The sequence below is a fragment of the Solanum lycopersicum genome, chromosome 5, assembly GCF_036512215.1.
Source record: "Solanum lycopersicum chromosome 5, SLM_r2.1".
Taxonomy (NCBI): Eukaryota; Viridiplantae; Streptophyta; class Magnoliopsida; order Solanales; family Solanaceae; genus Solanum; species Solanum lycopersicum.
Window position 1 is genome coordinate 10,067,100 of NC_090804.1, and position 6,817 is coordinate 10,073,916.

The window sequence follows — 6,817 nt, forward strand, 5'->3', positions numbered from 1 at the left end:
TCCTAGGATGTCTGAAAGTCGAACTAAGTAGAGTCTCTTTCATGGGTGTGAAGTTCACCACATCTATGAAAGGGAGGCTACGAAGTGTATTAAGAAAACAAACATCACTTTATTTGTTATTCTTATCGTATGTGGGTATGATCCAACTTCTCTTTTCTAATATGTCGTTATACGTTTCAGATTGTGCCTCCTCGTAGAGCATACACATGGAATGCTAATGCACGCAATGCTAACACAATTTCTCAAGTATTGAACCATGAGGTTACGAATACAAAATTTGAGAATGCAATTCAACTCTTGGCTCAAAGTGTGACTAACCAGAACAATTAGCAGCCTCCAAATCATGTAGAAACTAATAGTGGATCATCTACATCTAGGGTTCGAGATTTTGTTCGGATGAATCCACCTGAGTTTCTAGGGTCGCAGGTTGGTGAGGATACACATAACTTCATTGATAAGTTCAAGAAGTACATTAGATAATGAAAGTGTCTGGTAAGTGTGGAATTGACATCCTACCAGCTTAAGGATGTGGCTCACATATTGTTCATGCAGTGGAGGAACAATAGGGGTGCGGATGACTTGGGAGTTTTTTACCAGAGCTTTTATAGACAGGTTGATTTGAAGTATTCCACCATATTATTAAATTAATTTTATGATGCATTCTCCAGGCTCTTCGAATAAGCTACTCAGTTTGAGAAGCATTATAAATTTGTGTAACAAAGATTATTGCAACTATGTGAAGTCTTTGATAAACTACATAGGAGGATAATAATGTATATGACGATCATGCTAACGAGACAAATTTTGAATTTTAACTCAAGCAAACAAAGACAAGATATTATTGTACTTAACCTTTCATGTGTGGCTACTAAGTGCGTCCTAGTTCTTTAGGAATGTATGGTGGTCTAGAAATTTATAGTTAAGTTAATAGAAGCTTTTCTCATAAACAAAAAAAAAGGAAAATCATAATTATATTAAAAAAAAAAGGCAAAGGTGTAAGGTAATTTTTAGTTTGTCATCAATATCACTTTGATTCTGCAACTTTAAAAGTTTGAGGCATATTCATTGACAAATTCACATGCTCTGGTTATTTGATTAATATACAGTTAAAGCACTAATTTTGAAGTGGAATCTAAAATCATAACAACATTCATGTATATACTTTTTCAATATTTGATGTGTAATGATTTAAAATTTCATTTTTAAAAATTTTCATAAAATTATTATTTTACTCCTCCTAATAATTGTCCTGAGTCATTTCCGATCAGTGTGTAGAGATGATTTTGAAATTTGATTTGAAAGTTTTGATTTAAGAAGTTTTACGTTTCGGAAGGTCTGGAGGTTTTAAAAGTAAATTTGGGTATCAATCAGAGTTTCAAGTCGCATAATAGAATTTTGTCAATTTTATCTGTACTGAAATGTGAAATTTGGTCTAGGACAGTCATTAGTTTCAGGTTTGGTTGTTTTGTGGATTTGAGCTCTTGAGTTGGAAGTGTTGTTAACATTATACTGTGGGTTTAGTTTGGTTAATGTTTGTAGTTTGGATACTTAATTGTACTTGTGATGGTTTTGTTAGATTCAGGGGATGATTGTAGGCCTAGTGAGGTCTTGGTTGATATTTCAGAGATCTCAAGCTTAGTTTGGTCCTTTTGAATGTTTAATTTATATTATTGTGATTTTCACAGGTTTCTTGTCAAGGAGACATTGAATTGGTATTTGATGGTTCCATTGAGTCTAGAAAGTCAAGTTTAGTTTGTTAGCATATCTGGTTTGTGTACTCAGGGTTCCGAACAAATTCCGAGGATCCATTCAAAAAATTTATACCTTGTGTAATATTTCTGGTTTCTATTTCTAATGCTTTATTATTTCTAACTCCTAACTCCATTACCCATTAATTAGTTCATGATTTTTATGATTAAACTTGAGTTTGATCTGAACTTGTAAAGTTTTAAAAAGGTTTGAGATTTCTGATAAATTAAATCTAAGGCTTCATTCAACTTCATTGTCAAAATGGTTCACCCTTGGTTTCCAAATTCTTTAGGTAACACATTTTCATATTAATTTTCTGATTTACTCTTCATTTTTTGGAATCGTGTTTTTAGGTGGATTTGACCCCACTTTCCAAAATGCTTGATATGGTTGTTGTCAATTGCAAAATCTTATTGTGATTAGTTTTTCTATTAGATTGTGTTGAATGGATTCTTGATGAAAGGGGGAAGCTCAAATTTTTGAGTGATTGTTTGATTAATTAAGGTCAGTGAACTTCTTGACTTATAGCTAAGTTTACTGAACCTTGTATTCCATTGTATGATTGAGAGTATAATGGAATCGGTGAGGGGGATTCATATAAGATTAGTGTATTGTCAACTGATGGTTTGAATTTGCTAAATAACTACGGTTAAAACAATAATTTCATTGATTTATGTGACTTGATTATGTTGCGAAAAATTGGTCGTATGAGATATTCACTTCATGATATGTATTGATTAGTTGTTGGATATTAGTGTTGGATTATCAATCCTCATATTTGATTGTTGAAATGTTATGCTAGCATTGATGTTGTACCACTTTATGATGATATTGGTGAGAATGAGAGGAAATAGGAAACGAGCGACACATCTGTGGTAGATTTATTCAGTGGAACTAGGGAACAAGCCACACGTCCATGGTGTATTCATTGAAATGAAATTGGATCGGGTCACATGCCCATGGTATATGCATGGACTAAGAAGTTCCCCATGGCTCCCGGACACAGGACAATGAGTGTATGTAGTTAGGACAAACATGCATCACTCTATATGACATTGCACATCATTGCATCGCACTTCATTTAATTGTGACCGTTTATTTGTGTGTTGTTGAGAATCTTGATTGTGGAATTCTATGATGATGAATTTTTTGTGTTGAGGTGCAACTTGAGTTACTCCTTTATGTACTTTGTTATGTGGATTGAGAGTTTTTTAGGTTGGGTTGTTTGATTATTGGAGGTTGTAGTTATGGAGGTTCAGATGTAATGGTTGGAGTACTTGTGTTCAATGATGTTTTACTTTGAGTCAATTATTTAATTGATGAGTACTATGTTTTTTGTTACTCACCCCTTGCTTGTATAGTACTTGTGTAGGTTACGACCCCGAATCCTCGTGATTATCCTTCCTCTATATCTTGTCTGAGGCGTTACTATGGAGGCTTCAGAGTTAGTTGCTTACCATTCCCGCATTCCCCCTTGTTCCTTTATTATATTCTTGTTCTACTCGAGAAATAATGACATTGAGACTTGTATTTTCCTACATTCTATTGTAATACATTAGAGGCTAGCACATGTGACAATCATGTTTTGTGAGTTTGTTTAAGTTGAATATGATTTCTGCATTATATTATAGTGTTAGACTTATAGCCTTGTCTTATTTCCGTATATTATATCATATTATTTTTTATTTTAGGCTAACTCGTCTTGATGGGATAAGATGAGTGATATCACACTTATTTTTGAGTTGTGACATGATGAGAACAACTTTGTATTCATTCCAACAAAGTTTCTACCCTTCCATTTATGTAATTGTTTTTATTAAAAGAAAAAAAAACTCTTATAAAACTAAAATAAAGGGACATTGATTGCCCGCGAAAGTCGTAGCCCTTTAATTGCTTAGGGGAATCGACCTTCTTTAGTCAAAGCCTTTTCTATTCTTTTGGTAACGTTATGTATCGGATTCCATTCAACCCACTGTTGGGAATTAATGATTGACTCTATTTATAAAGATTTTGAATTTATGTTTAGAAAATTGAGAGCGACTAAGGAATGAGGACGCTAGAGATTCATTATTTTCCATAATCAAAAATAAATTCAATACACAAAATTCTATTGATAGTTAATATTACAATGATCTCTAATTTGCATTTTTTTTCTTGACATGTGTTTTTATTCGATTATGAATCATTTTTCCTTAGGGTATTTATAGATATGATGTATTTCAATTGCTCAAATTTATTAATGGGTTTTCAATTATCTTTTATGAAAAATTGAAATAGTGAAATTTGAAAATATTTAATGAAAACTCACGTTTAGAGGTATAAGTTTTACCAGTATATGTTATTTTGGTCTATTTTAGAGTTTAATGTAACTTTTTGAGGTATAAATATTGTTGTTTTGTTGAACTTTTTGTTGTGTTTGCTGCAATTCTTCATGGTGCGATTGTGTTTAAGGTTACTTTTTAGTGACTAGTGACAATTTAGATTAAATTTTACAATACGAGTTTGATGAATATTTGATTGAGTTCAAAAGTGTTACTTTTTACAAACTTAAATAATCAAACCTGCTCAAGTAATACTTAAGATATTGAGAAATGTGTAAAATCAAATATAATAATTGTTCATTTCTAATTAGAGTTGGATGAGTCTTTTAATTATGGGTAAAAATCAAATAAATTTTGAGTAGACCTTTAAGACTGAGACATGTTTATTTACATTATAGTTAGATACCATTTACAATAATTTAGGGTATATTTTTCCTTTTTTCATTAGTAATATTTATTTATTTTTTAAAACATTATACGAGCCACGTGTGATGTATAAATTGTTTTTTTTTGTAATAGTATAAAGCGTTTTCAAACATGCTTGTTCTTGAGTTTTACTTACATATATTGCAGGACATTCGATCTGTTGGGTTCGAATTTTCAATTTTTGATTTGGTGATTTTAATCGAAATTAAACTTAAATAAAGTTGATTCAGTTCGATCTTTATAATTTCGATTTGGTCTATTTAGGTTGAGTTTTCGATTTGAAAACATGGATTTCCTAATCTATTTTTTTCATTAGCATTGCGAGTGTAGATTTTATCAGATCAAACATGTTTTTCAATGTAAGTGCCTTACTTTCAGACTTGTTCATCATCTAAACAAATAGAAAATAAAAGTTTAAAGATTATAAGTTTACCCTCTGGGCAAGTATAAACTCTACTCAAAGACAATATAGTCAAATGAACATGTATTGATGTGAGGTTGGGTATATAAATTTGGACTATGGTTGTGATGCGCCGGTGGCCTAGAATATAAAATTGATAAAATTATAATGTATTAAAAATTGATTTTTTATTTAGTCGAAAAATATAATTTAAAAATTAAAAATCAAACCAAATAACTGAAATTTCAAAATTCAAAACTGAAACCAATCAACGCAAAAAAATAAAAAATAGTTTGGTCAGTATTTTTTGATTTGAACCGAACTACGCCAGTTCTAGTTAGAGGAGATTTTTTTAGTAAAACTATTCTCAATCAATTTCTTAGGTCCTATTTGGATTGACTTTTGACTTATAACTTATAAAGTCAAAAGTCATATGTTACGGTTACTAACTTCTGACTTATTTTTGTTATTTTGGCTTTAAAATAAGAGTTTATAAACACTTCTTAACTTCATTCATACACTTCAAAACTTTTTAATAGTTATTTTGGCTTTAAAATAAGTGCTTATAGCACTTTTTAACTTCATCCAAACACTTTAAATTTGCTTAAAAGTTATTTTGGCATAAAAACACCTAAAATAAGTCAATCCAAACGGGCACTTATTTTCTTAAATTACTAAACAAGTATTTCATACTTGGAGAGGTTATTGATCTTTCTTTGGCTACTAAAAATTGCTTATATTTTATAAGTGTTTTTTTTTAAATATAGATTTTTAGAAAAATATTTTTTCTTTAAAGAACAATATATAATTTGGAAAATTCATTTGAGAAATGATTTTGATAAACAATATGTATTTGATTAATTTTTTTAAATGCTTCCAAAGTCAAATTATGAAAAATGGATAAAAATGAATCAAGTTAGGATTATTAGAAATGTTGGGTCTTCTAATGGTTGAGTGGGTGAGCATCCGGAGATCTATCATATTATATTATAAGTAGGAAGATTTCTCAAAGTTGAATTACCATTTTATCCTTATATTAAAATAATTAAACAAATATTATAAAATATAATTAAATATTAAATAAATAACTCATTTAAATTGGCGCATGAATCAAATTCACATTAATAATTAATTACTCTATTGTAAAAATTAGGAGTATTTGAAAAGTTTTTCTATTAAACAAATTTGATATGGAGTAAAACCATTGGACTAATTTAATGTAAATTAATTATCTACTCAAAGGTCATCATAGCTACTTCTATAAATTACCTAGCATGATCTTCATGTAAATGACAAGAGGAGGATGAGAGATTATCATGCGAAAATGAACTTCGCAAATCATTTTGTATGTGCAGTAATTATTTTTTATTTTTATCCGCTCCTTTTTGTCTGTCCTAAGTATTATATATTTCCTTTTTATATATGTTGATGTACTTTCTTATGATTTTATTTTTTTATTAGAATATTTTGTATCCAACATGAAGAAAATAGTAATATACAATTCATGTTCTACTATGTATCTTAATTACTGATGAAATTCATATTTATGAAAGATTAATCAGTTCATTTGACATGTTTATTTGGCTCTCGATAAAGTGTTCTACTTTAGTATAAATATATTTTTGGAATTATTATTTATGAGTAGTGAGAACAATGACTAAATGAAAAATCATATATATATATATATATATATATATATATATATATATATATATATATATCCATATCCTAAAATGAAATGGCCCACCTAATTGGAGATAAAGAATGGATCATACTCTATATATTATATATGTGATTTTGAGGTTGTATTTTTATTTAAACTTTTCGTTTATATGTATAATTTATTGATCTTATTCATTCCTCAAATTGATCATATATCTAGAATAAGTCATTTTGAAAAGTTTATATTGCTTAATTTATA